General features: G+C 44.3%; 1 pseudogene; it reads right to left on the bottom strand.

The window, feature by feature from the left end:
• Nucleotides 1-5,082: 5,082 nt before the first annotated feature.
• On the bottom strand, nucleotides 5,083-18,383 carry LOC121147089 (annotated as a pseudogene).
• Between the last annotated feature and the right edge of the window lie 1,580 nt (nucleotides 18,384-19,963).

The raw sequence follows: 19,963 nt of genomic DNA, 5'->3' as shown, positions 1-19,963 counted from the left end.
CCAAGAAGCCAAACTCCCACAGCAGGCCAGTGTAGGTGTCCACCTCCCCCTCCACTGCCCAGGGGAGAATGTCCCCCAAAATGACCCTCAGGCTTCCTTCGTCCAAGAAAGAGGATGACACCTCTGCTGACACAGATGCAAAAAAGGCCCATGGGCACACCAACACCAGCGGTGCCTTAGAGCTAAGATGGAAATGAGGTCAAAGTGGTGACCCTACCAGCCATGGTTAATGGCCGTCAGCCCACTGGCCCAGAAAGTGTGTGTGTGTGTGTGTGTGTGTGTGTGTGTGTGTGTGTGTGTGTGTGTCTGTAGAGGCTCTGCCATGCCCCCTGCATGTGACAGATCCTAGGGCAGTGGGACCATCCAGCCAGGAATCCCAGGTTCTTTCACCTCCTTTCGGGCACAACCAGGAGCTGTACACCTGCAACAGGGAGGTGACATTCTGCGTGGAGAGGGTGAGCCCATGCACATGTGTGTGAGCATGCGCTCATGTGAATGCGTGGGTGCCTCTGGGGGGTGGGGGATGCTGAGTAGCCCATCCAGACTCCTAACTTTCATCTGCTCCCTGCTGATTTGACTAGAAACCCCAGGAATACTGTGCTTTGGCCAGGGGAAGCTCTGTCCCAACTCAATTACGCTTGTCTGTGCTTTTCCAGGACTTGGGTTTGCAAAACCCCTGGCTTTTATCTGGTCTCTGCACACTGTGCTGTCATTCTCCCCATCGCCATCTCTGTAACCATCCTCATCCTTGGAGCCACAATGGCTGTGTTTCTGCAGTACTTAGGCTAGGCCAGGCCACAGACCTTCAATGGAGGGACGTGGGGAAGTGTGTTGGGAGGCGGCCTTGATGATCACATTGAAGGGGTAGAGGGCAAAGATAATGCCCATCATCCCACCAGAAACTAGACACCCCAGCCCCACAACCTCCCAAGCCCTGTGATGATGGCGCTGAGTCTGAGAAAGCTGTGCCTAGCATGAGTGTCCGTCACTGGACAGAATCAAGAACATGTGCCAGTTGGGACCTGGAACCTGATGACGCTGCAATGCTGGCAGGTGATAACTGTTCTTAAGAGAGAAGCCACACGTCCACAACCCCAGGTCAGCCTGTGGGACGGGTGCCCAGGGGAGCCTCCAGCCCATTGCCTGCAAGCATGTCCCATGGGAAGAGTAAAGGCAGCACCATGCTTCTGTAAGTGGAAAAGGAAAACCTGTCCCAAATTCTCAAAGATGTCACAAAGAGATCCTCGTTGGCCAGTACCTTTCACTCTGCTCCAAACACAAGGGATCAAAACAGGAGCTGTGCTATGATATAACAGCTTAAGCCTTCACCTGTGGTGATGGCACATCATAGGGCTGCCAGTTCAAGTCCTGGTTGCTCCACTTTAGATCCAGCTCCCTGCTAATGCACCTAAGAATACAGTGGGGATGACCCAAGTCCTTGGGTCTCTGCACCCACATGAGAACCCCGGAAGAAATTCCAGACTTCTGCCTTTGGATTGGCCCACCTCCAGCCAATTGTGGCCAGCTGGCGAGAGAACTAAGAAATGGAAGATCTCTCTTTTTCTCCCTCTCCTTCTCTCTCTCTGTAAATCTGCTTTTCAAATAAAGACAAGTCTTTTGTAAAGCAGGGAGAATCACCCACCCATGAAGCAGCATCTCTGTCAGGTTCAAGTCTTGACTGAAGTCCCAGGTGCCACCCACTGCTGTACACACACCCACGGTTTGGGCTCTACCGACTCTGGGCTAGTGTGCTCGCTCAGCTCCCGAAGAATTCGCCTTCTGGAAGCTGAAGGCAGGATGGACGAGGCCAGCACTGATGTGGTTAGGGAGCAGGGATGTGGTCCTCTTGCCTGGGGTCACATGACCCCCAGCTCGGACAGGACAGGCAGCCCAGTCAGAGGCATCAGCAGACATCCCACCTAACACTGAGGACAGCACTGCAGGGGCTAGTGCCTGGCCTTGTGGCAGAGACGTGGCTTTGGATGCCTGCGTCCCGATCTGGAAAGCCTGGGTTTGTGTTCCGTCTCCACTTCCAGTTCCAGCTTCCTGCCTGCAGGAATTCCTGGCTGCAGGCACTGGCCTGCCCCAGCCCCAGCTACTCTGGATAACCGGGGAGTGAAACCCTAGGTAGCTCCACCTCCCAAGGAATGAGAACTTTGAAGATTCACAAACCATACCGCAATGTTCATCATTACCCCTCAGGTGTGAGAGGTGGAGTCTCCAACAGGGACAAGACAACCCTGGGGGCATCCATTGGAAGCTACAAGCCCTCGTCAGTCAACAAGGGCATGGGGGGGCGGGGCAGCAGCAGCCCAACCCCTAGGCAAGGGTGGCCTCCTTGACCCCTGTGTCCCAGAGCCAGGCATGAAGCAAGTCTCACTTGCTTCTCTTCAAAGCCACTCTGGGCACCTCCTGGTGCCACCCACATCTGGCCCAGATGTATCCACATGGGGAGGAAGCCACTCGCTGCCTGCAGTGTCCCTATTCCCTCTCCATGACCCATCTTCTCCTCCCAGTTGCCCTGACAGGGAGTCCTATTATTGGTTCTTGTCACAACCCTGAAATAAATATTGCAATGGAGAGATGTGTGATATAGGGTGGGAAGGGCCTCTTTTTGTCACGATTCTCTGTGTCTCTCCCTCTCAAAATTAGCAATAGGAGTTAGAAAAATTTCTAGGTTGAATAAAAACATTCATGATGTGAATCAAATCTGAGGTCATGTACCAGATACAATAGCCTGTCACTTTATGTTACATGTTTTTTTTTTCTGCAATGCTAGAGAATGAGTTAATTTGGATTATTTACTAATGTGGAGTCAATATTTTATATTTGGTAAGTCATCTGATACTCACCCTCTTGCAGAGCGTCAGTTTTTGACCTACACTGCATTTTAAGGGAGATTTCTTTCTAGGATACAAAATTTGCTTAGTCATGCAGTGCCACTCTGTAGGAACACTGGATCGGACCAAAGCATCTTGATCAATGCTGTCTGGAACACTGTTCTAGAACATTCTCTTTACCACTTTCAATGGGTTGTCCACGTCTACATTGCACTGACACCATAATTGTATGTTTTTCATTCCATACAGCTTTTTGGTAATACCTCTGCTTTATGAGCAAATTCCCCTATCTCACAGCCAATATTTGAAAGGGGAATTTAGGGCTGACCTGGAGAAGACACACCTGATCTCTATTCAGAACTCCTTTTAGAACCCCCTTGTGCAGAAATGAATCATGCCTCTTTAAATGAAAGGCACAAGTCACTCCTGACTCCATTCAAGAGCAAATCTCAGCCAGGTGGACTCTTGGAAGAAAATGCTCCAAGGTTCACAAGGAACCCAAGACCACAGGAGAATTCACCCCACCCTGGGAATCTTACTGAGCCTTCTGCTTTCTTCTTTCACCTGACATAATTGCTCTCCAGTGCTGCTTGTATCTCAGTTTCCTTGGTAGTGGATGAAGGTGGAGGGAATATATGCAAATGAGAAGATCCAACATGCAAGAAGAGGGTTTTGTGCACTAAGCAAGATGCTGTAGCATTCTATCAGTGATTGCCATGTGCTCAAGTGGGAGGCATTCTGATCCTGTGCATGGAAACAATGAGGGACTGTTGGATCTAGTTGGGATACTCTATAATGTAGCTTAGAAGATGTCCTCAAGGGCCACGTGTGGCAGCCTAGCAGCTAATGTCCTCCCATGTTAGATTCTGGAATACTATATGTATGCTGATTGTAATCCCAACAGCCCGAGTTGCCATCCAGCTCCCTGCCTGTGGCCTGGGAAAGCAGTCAAGGACAGCCAAAAGCCTTGGAATCCTGCACCCATGTATGAGAACTGAAAGAAGCTCCTGGCTCCTGGCTTCAGTTCAGCTCCAGCTGTTGTGGTCACTTGGGGAGTGAATCAGCACACAGAACACATTCCAGTCTATCTCTTTCCTCTCTGTATCTGACTTTTCAATAAAAAAATATATTTTAAAAAAGAAGATGTCTGGAAGCATAGGCTGTAACACTGAAATCTATTGCAGGGAGTTTATCAGGGGATAAAAATCGGTTTTGTCCATATATGGAAGTATTTTTCTAGATAAGTTGCAAGCTGAATGGCCACAATAGATCCATTGGAAATTTACACTGTGAATGAGCCTGAACTAACCCAGCTTGGAATGCTTCATTATTGCTAGAATATTCAACATCCATCAAGACACAGTTGTGTCCCCAAGTAAGTGGAAAGAAGAAAATTTAAACCAAAATCAGAAGATAAAGCTGTACATTGGCTAATGGACATACAAGTGTAGAATCAGTGTCATGTATGATTGAAGATCTGCTATACATGAATGCAGACATTCCAACATAGATTGATAATGAGTATTTATTAAGATGCATTTAGTCAATCCAGTGTCCCCACAGACAACAGTACATGACAAAGCGACTCGTGTCACTGGTAAAGAAATCACACATAACTTGCAGTGCACAAGCTGAGCATACAAAACATAAAATCTATGTGACTTGGGTGTCAGAGAAAATATGAACAATTATATTATTTGCATGTGTAAACTGAACAGAATGAAATTTTTACATTTCATCTTCATTGCAGCTATAAATGACATGACAGTTGTAGCCTAGGTGGGCAAATGCAATGTCACTTACCACATTAATTATTTGACTGAATATAAATGCTTTTTCAAATCTTCATCATTTAGTGTGAGATGGAGGCAACAGAAAGCTAATGACAGAGACAGAGGAGTCTTCGATTGTACACCTCACATCTGTGCATCCCAATGCCTCATCAGGGCTGTGACCACAACCAAAAGGGGCAAAATTTGTATCCTCACCTGGGCAACTGAGAAAAAGGAAACATGCGCCTTCATCACTTCCTTCCAGGGACCCAACGGGTCAGAAGTACAGACAAGGAGCCAGAGATGAAAGATGATGTCATTAACTCAGATTACTCAGCTAAATGCCTTATGTAAAATATCTTAAGCAAATGATTTTACTTATTAATATTTAGGGCATGCATGTAAATAGAATAATGATTGCAGGGTCATACCTCTCACATTATGACAGCAGAACAAGAAAAAATTATGTATTAGAATACCCTAGAGCATATTCTTTTCTTGAAACCTTCCAAACAATTCCTCTCAGGGCTTAGGAGAAAGATGTAGCATTTAGGGGCAAAGATGCAGCCCAGGAGACCAGCACCAGAGGCCAAGATGGAGAAGACCTCCACGGCCACCATCACCTTCCCCTTGGTGCTCTGGTACACAGGCAGGAAGGTCACCCACACACTGCAGAACACCAGCATGCTGAATGTCAGGAACTTGGCTTCATTGAACGTGTCAGGCAGCTTCCTGGCAAGGAAAGCCACAGTGAAGGTGCCCAGGGCCAATGAGCCCAGGAAGCCCAGCACACAGTAGAAGGCAGTGATGGAGCCCTCATTGCACAAGAGGATGATGTGTCCATGCTCAGAGTATGCATCTGTGTCCACAAAGGGAGGAGATGTTGCCAGCCAGATGGCACAGAGAGTCAATTGGATGAGGAAGCAGATGGGAATGACAGCATTTGGGGCTCCTGACACCAGCAATCGCCTCATGGTCCTTCCAGGCTTCATGGCCTTGAAGGCCAGAACCACAGTGATGGTTTTGGCCAGCATGGCAGAAACAGCCACTGTGAACACCAGGGCAAATGTGATTTGTCTTAGGAGGCAGGTGGCTGTGTTGGGATGGCCAATGAAGAGGAAGGAGCAGAGGAAGCAGAGGAGGAGTGAGATGAGCAGGATGTAGCTGAGGTTGCGGTTATTGGCTTTGACGATGGGTGTGTCTTGGTGTTTCACAAAGACCCCCAACACCATAACAGTGAGGAGAGTGAGGCCCAGAGCCATGCATGCCAGAGCCATTCCCAGAGAATCCTCAAAGGTCAGGAATGTCTTCAGCTTGAGGAGGCAGTGAGTTTTCTCCCTGTTTGGGTACTCCTGCTCTGGGCACTGGATACACTGCTCTGCATCTATAGGAAGAGATAGAATCAGGGCTTCCATTGTGGAAATTCAGAATCATTCCCTGTTGTGAAAATGGGTCAGCTCTGCAGTGTGTCTAAAATACAGATCAGTTGTGTTGTGTTCTAGGACACAGTAGAGTCTGTTTCTTCCTTTGTGACAAGGGCAGAGTGCTCAACTGCTGAAGGGAAGAAACACATTCAAAGTGATCTTAACATACATATGCTAAGGTGGCCTATTCTGTAACCTGATGAGGATCCCTTGGACATGGGTGCTTCCAACCTTCACCTTATATATCACTTTAAGTCTCCCTCAGGTCAAGTCCTGTGTAATCATTGCGTATTGCCTAGGGACATAAACATTAGATCCTTCTCTGCGATACGTAAGTATATTCTATCCGAGTCACGGCAACAGATATCGGGGGTCCTCCCGTCCCGCGGAAGAAATCACCCGACACTTGAGAGAGTCTCCAAGGCGCTTTTATTCTCCTCTTCCGTCCCGTCGTGACCGTTGACCGTTGTCCATTATGACCGTTATATCCGTTACGCTCCAGCCCCTCCCCCGCCAAGCCCCCGGCTTAACTGTCAAACTTGACCAATCAACTTAAAGAGAACCAAGGCACACCAATCAGGGCAAAGGGCCAATCACAGGGCAGGAAATGGTCAGTGCCCCCAACATGTAAGCAGACCCAAACACCTATGGCAACCTTACTAAAACCAATGCTCTCAGTTCTCATATTGTAAATTGCAGAACATGTGCATCCTCATTTAGCATCTTCATTTTCTTGGAAATTTTTCGATAATATTTCTATGGGATCCTGTGTTTTAGTTGATTGAATAAACAAATTTTGCAGTTGAATATAGATGTTGTAATGGTAAGAAATCTGGGTGTGTTATGATAGTTATCAAGTTATTGATGGAGAAATAATTCTATTTTTCAAGTTAAGGCGTATCAGTACTTACAAAGATTTTACTATATACTCAAAGTGCCCTTAGGTGTGTGGTAATTCCCCTAAACATAATTCTGATCCATTCTCATGTAAATGTGATATTCACACAAGCTGAACCTATTCCACATGTTTCTGAACTGGGATGTAAAACATGTTGTAATCAAGTTTCCATGTGCTCATGGAAAACTGGTGATTATGTCACTGATTCGTTTTAGTTTTAATGTAATTTATCTACCTGCATCATTCAGATGAGGACTCTTTTCTGGCAGGCACTGATACCATTCTGAATGAGTGCTGAGGTGGGCATTACTCTAAGGAATGCCAGATAAATACACAAGTGGCTACAATGAATCTAAACAGATAGATTGCATGAACAAATGCATATGTGCATTGAAAACTATGGTGCACTTGACACCCACACTGCCAGTAAACCTCTTCTGTTGTCTTTTCATGGAGAAAGGAGAGGAAAGTAAAGCTATATGCATTGGAATTTCTGCAAATTTACTTTACCTGTCTGATTGGACATTTCTCTCTCTGCACAGAACACACAGGTGTAGCAGCAGATGGGTCTTCCTTCCTGTGGCATGATCCTGAATCCTGGACCACAGCTCTGGCTACACACAGACTGAGGAGTCTGAAGGGAAAAGAGAAACCGTGGGCATTATTTGCTGCATTATCAGCCACTCCAAATCATGTCAGTGTATTCAATCTCAAAACATACATTTCACTTTCACTTGAAGGTCACAACTGAATCCTCTCCCCCTAATTGGACGTGTTCCCCATGCATTGATTGCAGCATCACATCATGGTCATTGCTGCTTCCTTAAGCCTCTCCCAATTACAACAACAGAACCTAGTAGTATTCACCTCACATTTCTTCAAACAGCTCCATTCAGATCTCCCAGGAGATGTCATACATCCAAACAGAACCATACATCCTTGAAGGCAACAGGCCACTCTATCAGGTCTTCATGGATGAGCAGCCCCTGCTCATGTGAACTGGTATAGGTAAACTCTCCAATTTTCTCCAGCAAGCTCAATCCAGCAGGAAAATTCACAACATTCTGGATATCACAACGTGCCACACCACGTCTTGGTTCACGCATGGATACATCATCTCCAGCACTGTTTCTGAACTGGAGTTTCCTTAGAACTGGGTGGAGCTGGAGGACAGGCAGAATTGGAGACAGGGAGAGTTTCCAAGTTAGCTGTGGTTTGGCACAGGTGCTGAACAAGACTTCTTTGTTGTGCTCAGTATTCAGATTCTCTTATGGGATAGGGCATGACTTTTCTCTGGATGCTCAAACATTTCCTGAGTTTAGATGAATTGAACTCCTGTGCCTCATTTGTAAGAAACACCCTGTGTACTTCTGCAGGTAAGTGGGTCTAATAGCTCATAGTCCATATCTGATCATTTCAAAAAACTGTATGCAATTTATTTCTATTCTGTCAAAAGTGTTTAATTTCAACATTGAGTATAGATAAACTTTCTGCTGTCATACTGGGTCAACATTTGCACCAAAATGGGATGAACTGAGGATCTCTAGACTGGTGGAAATACACCGGCCAAATGGAGAAATATTGTTTACCTGATTTTTAGAAATCAGTTTTGCAGTGAATATAACCTACGAAGATTGCACACAGCTAATGTATTGACCCACTATGCATGCCTTATAAATGACATTCCATACATTCCCCTTAATAAGAACATCATCTGCAATCCCACATTTTGTGATATGAATGTACAAGTTTTCAGAAAAATTCACATATATGGATATATGGAATATCCATATATGATGTAACCATGACAAAATATTAGGATTTTGAATTTTATACAGAAAAATTTGAAGGAAAGGAAAAAGCGTTTGGTGAAATTTCTATATACTTTCACGTTCCATAAAAGCAATACATTACTTTTTTAGCTTTTAAACTTTATCCCATATTGCACTGGACCTTTGGTAGCATTGCAGCTTACACTGGAACATTTTAAAACTAATTCCTAAATAACAGAAGAAATATTCAAAATCTGTGATGACTGGTTTGTACAGCAAAGGCAGACAGCTACATGTGGAAATGTAACTCATGGAATGATCCCATCTACCTTACACCTGATCCTGCTGACCTTGAGTATAAGAGGTTTCATGCTGTGGTATTCCAAAGAAACACCAGCTGAGAACATCAAGTGGTCAGTGCCTGAGCTGATCTGAGGGAGGGTTACCTGCCAGGGAAGAATCATTGGCTGGATTACTTCTCCCAGAGATCCCAGCTCCATTTTCTCCATAAGAATTGTGTGAATGACATAGGCCACTGCATACACAGCGTTGTAGACTAAATAGCTGGAGTCAGAGAGAGTCATCAGGTCAATGTATGGTGGAAGAAACTCCAAGGATGCATTTGGTGAGCAGTTTCCAATGCGTCCACAAAATGACCCTGCTGGTGAGCAGTCCAGATGCAAGAGCCATAATTTATTGAAGTAAAAGTCCTCTGGGAAGAGAGAAGGCTCCACTGTCTTGAGAAACTCGTTGAGGCCAGGGATCTCCTCCCTGTGGGGCGAAAATGAGAAGCCTCCATTCAAAGAGTGCAGCATGTGGTCTGTCTCATACACAACGATGTCCCACTTGGATGCCATCACCCACACCTTCCCCATGGTTAGAAAGAATTCCACTGAAATGTCCACAGTAATGAGGGCTCTTACATTACCATAGAGGATGTGCACGTTTGCAGTTGAAGCTTGAATCCTGCTCATGAAAATCAGATCACTCTCTTGATACAGCCTCTTGGTGACAGGGAGCTTCAGTGTCAGGGCCACACAGACTCCTCTCTTCAGCATCTCTGCTTGGATGTCCTGCAGGAACTGCTCTCCTTTCATGTCATCAGACACAAAGAGTGCCACCCATGTCCAGCCAAAATGCAGCAGCAGTGACAACATTGCAATGCCCAGAGAGTTGTCGCTGCTGGCCATCTGATAGAGGGAGTGGAACTGGTTCTTATCATTTAACGTGGGATCAAAAGGACCAAATGTCAGCTGAAAGCAGAGAAAATCAAGATCAACCTCTATCTGCATTGGGTAAATAATCCGGGTTTGAGTGAAAACAATTATTTCAAGGTGGACCTAAGCCATTCAAAATATAATGTAGAGGAATTGTACAGTGGAAATGAAACAACCTACACTCCTGGTCACAAAGAAGAGTATGGCTGTGTGCCCATTTCTTCAGGTCAATAAATACAATTTCCATTCATAGCTTTTAAGAAGATACATCCATTTCTGCTTCCTCTTTGTGACCTGTGCTGAAACCAAGATCATGGTCTTTCCCTTGTCCTAGTGGACTGTCGTTGGCGGTGCAGAGTAGAAACTGTTGGAATTGACTCTGAAACAGACAGGAATCTCTACTGTGTTAATCCCTGGTATTTGGAGCTCACTGTTTACTGCTGGAAATTGATGTTTCCATTTAAATATATTCATTAAATCCTGTTTGGTCAGGGACAAAGCAATTTTCCAATGCAAATTTCCTTCTAATAAAAAGGTAAGCTATGACTGACAGACACCTGTCTTGATTCTGGCTCATGTTGGGGTCCGTGGTGACATCTTTCTGAGATGCTAGATAGTTCACTGGAGGCAGTAATGTTGACATAACTAATTTAGTAGTCATAGTGTTCACTGGCATGTGTTCCTGGCTCTACACATTGGACATGCTTGTGTGTAAACCAGAAGATGGGTGCTCTTTGTTTGCCTCTCTCCTTCTAAAACAAAGATGGGAGGATTGTACATCAGAAACATGGATGGCATGTGGCATGCTCTCTGAAAATGCTGAGAAAATCTGCTATTATACTCAAGAATACTTATCTACTACAGTATAATTTCAACACTCTCATGGGCTAGTGGGTTAATCTGCTGTTTTCCATGTCAGAGCACCCATTCCAACCAGGCTAATCAGCTTCTGATCCAGTTTCCTGCTAATATGTCCATCAAGGTAGTCATGTATGACTGAAGAAAGAGGAAATTTCCTGCCACATTGGACAACTCAAGTAACACATGCCTCATGGCTGTACCTGGATGAGACCGAACCACTGTGGGACTGTGGGCATTGAACCAGGGGATCAAAGACCTATCTGTGCATTTTCTTTTTTTTTTATTGTTGCTTACATTGTATTATGTAGTACAGTTTTATAGGCGCTGGGGATTCCCCCCACCCCTCCCATACCCCTCCCCCCATGGTGGATTCCTCCACCTTGTTGCATAACCATAGTTCAAGTTCAGTTGAGATTCATTGCTTGCAAACACATGCCTAGCATAAAGTTCAGCGTCTTATTGTCCAGATAAGTTCAGTGGCCTCTTGGGGAGACCTTCTATGGTCTGAAGATAGGTCTAACAGAGTAAAGATCCAGTCAGTTAAAAGCCCCAACAAGGCCTCAGTATCAATATACAACATTATGGAATTAATTGACATAGTATTGGGTAAACAATATGTTAAAAATAATGCAAGTTCCATTCTTCGAAACATCTGGGTTGAGACAGTATCAATGACAGGTTCAAAAAATAACAAACAACCAAACAAAAAATTACAGGTTAAATCAAGGCAAACATGTGGTATCTAATCTTTTGGGATTCACTCATTTCCCTTAGCATTATAGTTTCCAGTTGTGCCCATTTAGCCACAAAGAACTGCATTTTGTTTTGTTTTTTTTTTTTTTTTAGCTGAGTAGTATTCCATGGAGTAGATGAACCAAAGCTTTCTTATCCAATCTTCTGCTGATGGGCATTTCGGTTGCTTCCATGTTTTTGCAATTACTGATTGTGCTGCAATGAGCATAGGGATGCATGTTGGTTTGTCGTAAAACAGGTGTTTTGGATATATTCCTAGGAGTGCTATTGCTGGGTCATATGGTATGCAGATTTTGAGTTGTTTGAGTGTTCTCCAGACTGATTTCCATAAAGGCTGTACCAACTTGCAGCTCCACCAGCAGTGGAGTAGGGTTCCCTTTTCCCCGCATCCTCGCCAGCAAGCATCGTTGGTGTTCTTGTTTATGTGGGCCAATCTTACTGGTGTTAGGTGGTACCTCATCAATGTTTTAATTTGGATTTCCCTTATTGCCAGGGAGCTGGAACATTTTTTCATATGTTTGTTTGCCATTTGGACTTGTTCCTTTGTGAAATGTTTGCCCATTTCCCGTGCCCATTTCTTGAGTGGCTTGTTTGTTTTGGTTTTTTGGTTGTTTTGAAGTTCTTTGTATATCCTGGAAATTAGCCCCCTATTGCCTATATCGTGTGCAAAGATCTTCTCCCACTCTGTGGGTTGCTTTTTTACTTTGTTGATTGTTTCCCTTGCTGTACAGAAGCTTCTTAGTTTGATGAGGTCCCATTTGTTTATTCTGTTCTCAACTGCTATTGCTTTTGGTGTCCTTCTTAGAAACTCGGGACCTACTCCTAGGTCTTGCAGGGTATTTCCTACATTTTCCTGCAAGAGTTTGAAGGTTTCTGGATGTAGGTTTAGGTCTTTTATCCATGTAGATTGGATCTTGGTGTATGGTGATAGATGTGGGTCTATCTTTTTGTTTCTACAGGCTATCAGCCAGTTGTCCCAACAACATTTATTAAAGAGGCCTTCCCACTTGCTTGAGTTGTCATTGGTCTTTTTGTCAAAGATTAATTGGCTGTATTTGTGTGGGTTCCCTTTTGGTGCTTCTATTCTATTCCATTGATCTTCCTTTCTGTCTTTGTGCCAGTACCAGGCTGTTTTGATAACCACTGCTCTATAGTATGTCCAGAGGTCCGGGATTGTGATTCCCCCTGCTAACTTCTTATTTTTCAGGATCGTTCTAGCTATTCTTGGTTTTTTGTGTTTCCAGATGAACTCTTGAATCATTGTATCCAGTTCTGTGAAGAATGTTTTGGGCAATTTGATTGGAATTGCATTGAAAATGTATATTGCTTGTGGTAGTATAGACATTTTAATGATATTGGTTTTGCCTATCCAGGAGCACGGGATGTTATTCCATCTTTTGAGGTTTTGTTCAATTTTCTTTTTAAATAGTTTGTAGTTTTCTTCGAATAGGTCTCCTACGCTTATGGTTAAATTTATTCCCAAATACTTCATACTTCTCTCTGCTATTTTGAATGGTATCCTGTTGGTTAGATCTTCTTCCATCTTGGTGTTATTTGCGTACACTATGGCTGTTGATTTTCGTTCGTTAATTTTGTACCCCGCCACTCTGCCAAACTCTCGTATAAGTTCTAGCAGTTTCTGTATTGAGTCTCCTGGTTTTTCTATGTATAGGATTATGTCATCTGCATATAGTGAAAGCTTGACTTCTTCGTTTCCTATACGTATGCCTTTGATTTCTTTTTCTTGTCTTATGGCCTCTGCAAGTACCTCTAGGACTATGTTGAATAGCAGTGGTGATAGCGGGCACCCTTGTCTTGTTCCAGATCTCAGTGGGAAGGGTTCTAGCTTTTCTCCATTCAGTATGATACTGGCATTGGGTTTTTCATAAATTGCTTTGATTATGTTGTGGATTTTCCCATCTATGCCTACTTTGGCTAGAGTTTTTAGCATGAAGAGGTGTTGGATTTTGTCGAAAGCTTTTTCTGCATCTATTGAAACTATTATGTGGTTCTTGTTTTGCAGTTTTTGGATGTGGTTTATAACATTTAGGGATTTCCGAATGTTGAACCATCCCTGCATTCCAGGGATGAATCCTACTTGATCCGGATGAATGATCTGTCTGATGATTTTTTGAATTCTATTGGCTAGGATTTTGTTGAGAATTTTAGCATCAATGTTCATCAGAGAAATAGGTCTGTAGTTTTCCTTCTCTGATGGTTCTCTGTCCGGTTTTGGGATTAAGGTGATGTTAGCTTCATAGAATGAGTTTGGGAGGGTTGCTTCCTCCTCTATTGTTTTGAAGAGCTTGTAGAGGATTGGGGTTAGTTCTGTTCGGAATGTTTTGTAGAATTCTGTAGTGAAGCCGTCTGGGCCTGGGCTTTTTTTCGTTGGGAGATCTTTGATGACTGTTTCAATCTCTACCTCGGTTATGGGTTTATTTAATTCTGCAGTTGCCTCCGGACTGAGTTTTGGTAAGTGGTGGGAGTCCAAGAACTTTTCTATTTCTTGGTGGTCCTCAAATTTGTGGGAGTACAGTTCTTTGTAGTAATTTCTAATTATTTTCTTAATGATTGCAGTGTCTGTTGTTATGTTGCCTTTTTCATCTTTAATGCTATTGATTCTCACTTTCTCTTGTTTTTTTTTGGTCAATCGGGCCAGTGGAGTGTCTATTTTGTTTATTTTCTCAAAAAACCAACTTTTTGATTTGTTGATTTTATGTATAGTTTTTTTGACTTCTATTTGGTTTATCTCCTCCCTTGTTTTGATGATTTCTTGTTTCCTATTGTGTGTGGGACTCTTCTGCTGCTGTTTTTCCAGATCCGGGAGGTGTGAGGTTAGTTCCTGTATTTGGCGTCTTTCTTGGGCCTTGACATGGGCTCCGATTGCGATGAATCTACCTCGTAGCACTGCTTTGGCGGTGTCCCACAAGTTTTGGAATGTTGTATCAGAGTTTTCATTGGTTTCCATAAATTTTTTTATCTCATCTTTAATTTCTTCTCTGACCCATTGTTCGTTTAATAGCATATTGTTCAATTTCCAAGAGTGCCTATACTTCCTGGGGAGTTTTGAGTTGTTGATTTCCAGTTTCATCCCATGGTGGTCTGAGAGGGTACATGGTATGATACTAATGTTTTGGAAGTTGTTTAGATTCGCTTTATGTCCTATCATGTGGTCGATTCTGGAGAAGGTGCCATGCACCGCTGAGAAGAATGTATAGTCTGTGGCCTTAGGATAAAAAGTTCTATATATGTCTACTAAGTCCAGTTGTTCTATTGTTTGTGTGAGCTCTGTTGTTTCTTTGTTGAGTTTTTGTTTCGTAGACCGGTCCATTGTTGTTAGAGGTGTGTTGAGATCGCCTACAAGAATTGTGCGGGTGTCTATGTCTTCCCTTAAGTCTGTAAGTAATTGCTTTACGTAACTAGGTGCATTAAGATTCGGTGCATAAACATTAATGATGGTGATTGCTTCTTGATGGATCATTCCTTTCACCAGTATAAAATGGCCTTCCCTGTCTCTTTTGATGTTAGTTAGAATGAAATCTATCTCGTCTGAAATTAGGATAGCTACCCCAGCTTTTTTTTCTCGTCTATTGGCGTGAAATATCTTTTTCCATCCCTTCACTTTCAGTTTCTTTGCATCCTTTCTGGTTAGATGCGTTTCTTGTAGGCAACAGATGGTTGGGTCTTGTTTGATGATCCATTCTATTAATCTCTGTCTTTTGATTGGTGAATTTAGACCATTTGTGTTGAGAGTTAAAATTGAGAGGTTGCAATTTTGCCCTGCCATGTGATTGTGTTGTGTGTGTGTTGTTGCCTATGTAATTGTCTTGTTTGTGCGGCCTTTAGTTTGAAGACCTTCTTATTTGCCAACTTTGTTTGTGATTTGCCTCCTTTTTGTCCGGGACTAGCGCATTTCTAAGGAGACTTTGCAGAGCTGGTTTTGTGTAGACATATTCTTCTAGTTTTTCTTTGCTATTGAAGTATCTGATTTCGTTCTCATATACAAATGAGATCTTTGCTGGGTAGATTATTTTTGGTTGACAGTTGTTTTGTTTCAGGACTTGGAAGATCTTTGTCCACTCTCTCCTTGCTTGTAGGGTCTCTTCGGAGAAGTCAGCAGTGATTCTGATGGGTTTTCCCCTGTATGTGATCTTTTCTCTACTTCGTACTTGTCTCAGGATTCCTTCTTTGTCTTCATTGGAGTAGAACTTGAGCACCGTGTGTCTGGGTGAAGATCTCTTTGGATCATGTCTGTTGGGAGTTCTCTGTCCATCCTGTATGCGGGGTGGATTCGTGTTCCAAGTGTTTTGGAAGTTTTCCTGTATAATTTCATCGAGCACTGCTTGCATCCCAGATTCTCTTTCTACTCCCTCGGGGAGGCCGATGATCCGAATATTCAATTTTCTAAGGTAATCCTTCATCTCTTGCATCATTTTATTAGTTTTGCTGAGGTTTGTCTCCAGCTGTTTAATTCGCTGGGCACCTTCATTTTGTGTGTCTTCTGTTTCAGAGATCCTTTCCTCTGCCGCATTTATTCTGTTGATGAGGCTTTCAATCTTATTATCTTGGGCATCCAGTTTGGTTTTGATTTGTTGTATTTCGGTGATTATGCGGTTCTGGAGGTCTTCCAGCTTCGTGTCCACGTCTCTGAGAAATTTTAGCATTATTTTCATCAATTCCTTTGCTGGTAACACTTCCATGTCTTCATCTCGTATCGTCGATATTGATAATGGCTTTTGGCCCTTGTTTGGTGGGGTGCTGGCTCTTTCATCTGGAGCACAACTCTTTCTGGTGGTTTTTCCCATTGCGTTGGTGTATTCTGGTGAGGCAAATGGACCCGTGTGTTGAGGGGCTGTCAGGTGCTTTCCTGTAGAGATTGGAGCCTGCAGGCGTGGTGTTGCCGGGCGTGGTAATTTTCAAGGCACCGTTGGTGCGTTCTCAGGGCCCGGGGCTGTAGAGCACCACCTTGGGGGCCCAGTGGATTCCAGGCACACTCTGGGCACCTCTTCTACAGGTGTGACACCCCAGGGCGTGGAGGGATGGAGTCGCACTCTGGGTGTGCCCCCTTCACGGGAATCCACAGGGCGTAGAAGGTTTTATGTGCTTTCTCCCTGCGTTCTCCGTGTCAGGGACTGCAGGGTTTTTCAGAGCCCACCTGGTGCGTCTCCCACACACGGGACTGTGGGTGAGGCACTTTCCAGGCATGGCTCTTGTGCAGTGAATCCACCACTCGTGGTGTGTGGGTGTTCAGAGCCCCTGCTCCCGTGTGGCTCCCCCACACAGGCCCTTAGCGGAGGAGTGGCCCAGGCGCCCTGTTATAATGACTTCATGGAAGGTTCGCACCGTGTCAGTTTGGTGCAGGAGTTCTCCTGACACCTGACACCTGCGCTGCGGAGGTGCTGCTGCTGCAGGCGGGGCGCCCAGCCCGCTTGGTGCGGCTTTCAGAGTCCTCCTGGTGGTTTCGCGCACTCACCAGGCAGGATGTGGGGGACTCCAGACCCTCGCCAGCTGCCTCTGCGCTCCGAGCCTCACTGGTCCCCTTCAGCGCAGGAACATCCGAAGCGCCTTCCCGGGGCCCCCTCAGCCACCAATACAACACCACTGTGCGTAGTTCCACACAGACCCAACAGTTTCGGCCGCCTGCTCCGCGTTCTGAGGCTGGAACCTCAGTAGGGGGCGAGAAATGCGGAGGCTGCCACGTCAACCCCCAGCTCACCAAACGTCCGGCCGCTGCAGTCTGCCTCCACCGCTGCCGAAGGCCTCCCGCCGGCGACGATCCCCCTGATCTCCCCGCCTCCTAGCTGGCCGCGTCTCCCGTCAGGCCGTTTTCAAAAGTGACTCACCAGGTCTGGAGTGGGATGTCGGTTTCTCTGCCTTTGCCCTGCTCCGTTCTCGTTGTTCTTCCGTGTTGTGTGGATCTTTTTGGCTCCACACTGTCCCAGGGAGCTTCACGGACCTCTCCCTGCGGTTCCCTGCTGTTCCTCTTTGCTGCTTCTGTAGCGTTCTATCCCTCTCTCACTAGACGCTCCCTCACAGCCTTCCTCCTACGTCGGCCATCTTCGCTCCCTCCTGCATTTTCTTATAATCTCTCCCTTTGGAGTTAAAACTAGATACATAAATGTATCTTTTAAAATATGACTTCACACCTTCAGAATCAATCTGTTCCAAAAAACAACCAGAAGTGGAAGTCTATATCCCCAGGACTAATAATTTGTGGTAGCACCAAAGACAGTGTTCTCCTTCCACAGGATACTTCAGCATGTCAGGCACATCATTGAGAAACTGTCAGGTTTCAACACGAAACAGAAGTGGTAACCAGCACATTGAAGTAGCATAAATGGACCCTAGGCAGGAATCTAGGCAGATTCGATATTCACTGCTCTTTCCCCTATCCCATTCTGCTTGTACTAGGAATAATTACATGTCCCCCCAAAATGCTTGAATCCTTCCCACATCACAGTCAGATGTGTACACTGGGCCATCTTCATTCCAAATCTGTTAGAAAGATTCAAGCATGTCTCTCTTCCAGATTCAAAACTCACTGACCTGTGGGGTTTTGTAGAGCTCCAGAAGAGTTCCAAATTCAATGGACATTGCTGAAGTGGCTCCAACAATGGTAGCTACCTGCACACCTTGTGTCTAGCAGGTGTAGTTAGGTAAAGTACTAGTATTCCCAGTCAACCAGTGCAGGAGGCACCATAAGGTGAACTGTTCACTGGGAAAGGCATTGTACCACTGGAATCCCAGGGTGAGGTTGGGGAGCAGGTAGGGATCCTTGTTGATCTCCTGGATGGCAAAGTAAAAGGCCAACACATATTGGTAGTTTTTCCACAGCCACCTAAGCATGAGCCAACATCAGAGAGAAAGATCAGACCATGGAATTCAGAGCAATAGCACAGTCTAGCCCTGAAGCAGCAATAGATAGACGCAGGTGCCATTCTGTGCTGTCATAAGCCTGGTACAAGGAGTGGCTGAGAGGAAGGTTCTCAGAGCTCCAGCGCATGTCAGAGTGGCCCTTGGACCCCTCTGAAGGAAGTGGTTCCAGTATTCATGACCCTTCACTAATCCTCCAGATAAGTCTCAATGTGCTCAAACCTGGGGAAAAAGGCAAGAGCAAGCTTTCTGTTGTCAGTGATCTTTGGGGTCACTTGAAAACCACCTGACTCATTGGCACTCTAAAATCACAGGACACCTGCCTCTGTAAGCAGCTGCACCTGAGCTGTTTCCCACTGGTCTTGCTGCAATCCCCACCTTAAAGCTTCACTTGATCAGACCAGTTGTACTACTTCTCATTCTCTTTGAGACAGGAGCATTTGATTGACAAACTCTTGGTTATATCATGCAGGCTGTTCACTTAGTTTGATTTATTCACTTTTCTGCACTGAATTCTCAACTAGCATGTCATCATTTACTCTTGCATGGTTCTTCCTTTTCCTGCATGTGTTAAAGCATTGATTAATGTAAAAAACCAATTTCACATTTTCATAGATATCATTCTAAGAGGATGAACATATTCCTTGCTTCCCTCAATCTGCCCCATGTTTTGTTCCTTTTAATGTTTAATATACCATAGTTTTAACTTGCTTTAGAAGCATACCATAATTCTTAAGTGAAAATATGACTTCTTGGAATGTAAGAATGGCTCTCACACTTGATGTGCCTTAGAGAACGGACAGTCTGTTTTCTGATTATTGAGTCTTGGCTCTAGTTTTATGAACTTCCTCTTGGATTTTTCTAATTTACTAAATGTGCTCCATCATTTGAATGCTAATAGAGGTCTTTATGTTAATGAATGATAGGAATGTAATATATTCATATACCAGTGCTTTAGTTGCACTGCAAATTATGTTTCTGTTGCACTCAAAATTTTGGGGCTTTTTGTTGGTTTGTTTTGCTTTGAATAATATTTTTTTCTTTCCTCTTGTCCCACTTAGAGATGATAGAATCTCTTATTGACAGCGTGTTGCTTTTAGTGAAGCAGCATTTCATGATCCTGTCACACAATATCTTACATTTATACATTTGCAATTTGAAATGCCATCGTATGCTTTCAGTAAATGGTAGTATTCTATACACACTTAAACACATTAGCTTTTCAGATTCTGCACAATATTGTATGAAGAAAAAATCAACCTGGCTGGGAAAGTCTGCCCATCCATAGCTTTAACTTCATTAATAGAATTATAAATCTAAGTTATTGAAATACTATTTTGTTTCCATCATGTGGTCCTACTAATTTAAATTATTTGTTGTGAATTGCACATTTCTTGTTCCAGGGGTCATTTTATTTCTTGCTACCAGCTGGAGGCTCACCACCTTCACTCTTTTTTCCTAAAGGTTAAGTAGACCGAGCTTATCTTGCACACCTGCAGAGTCATTCTTGCAGTGAACCACCTTTTCATACACAGAAGCACACATAGATAGGA

This window comes from Ochotona curzoniae, unplaced genomic scaffold (assembly GCF_017591425.1).
Source record: "Ochotona curzoniae isolate NIBS_2020 unplaced genomic scaffold, NIBS_Ocur_1.0 contig_1474, whole genome shotgun sequence".
NCBI classification, from domain to species: domain Eukaryota; kingdom Metazoa; phylum Chordata; class Mammalia; order Lagomorpha; family Ochotonidae; genus Ochotona; species Ochotona curzoniae.
Note: the sequence above shows the minus strand (reverse complement) of the source record. Positions and strands in the feature narration are given on the sequence as shown.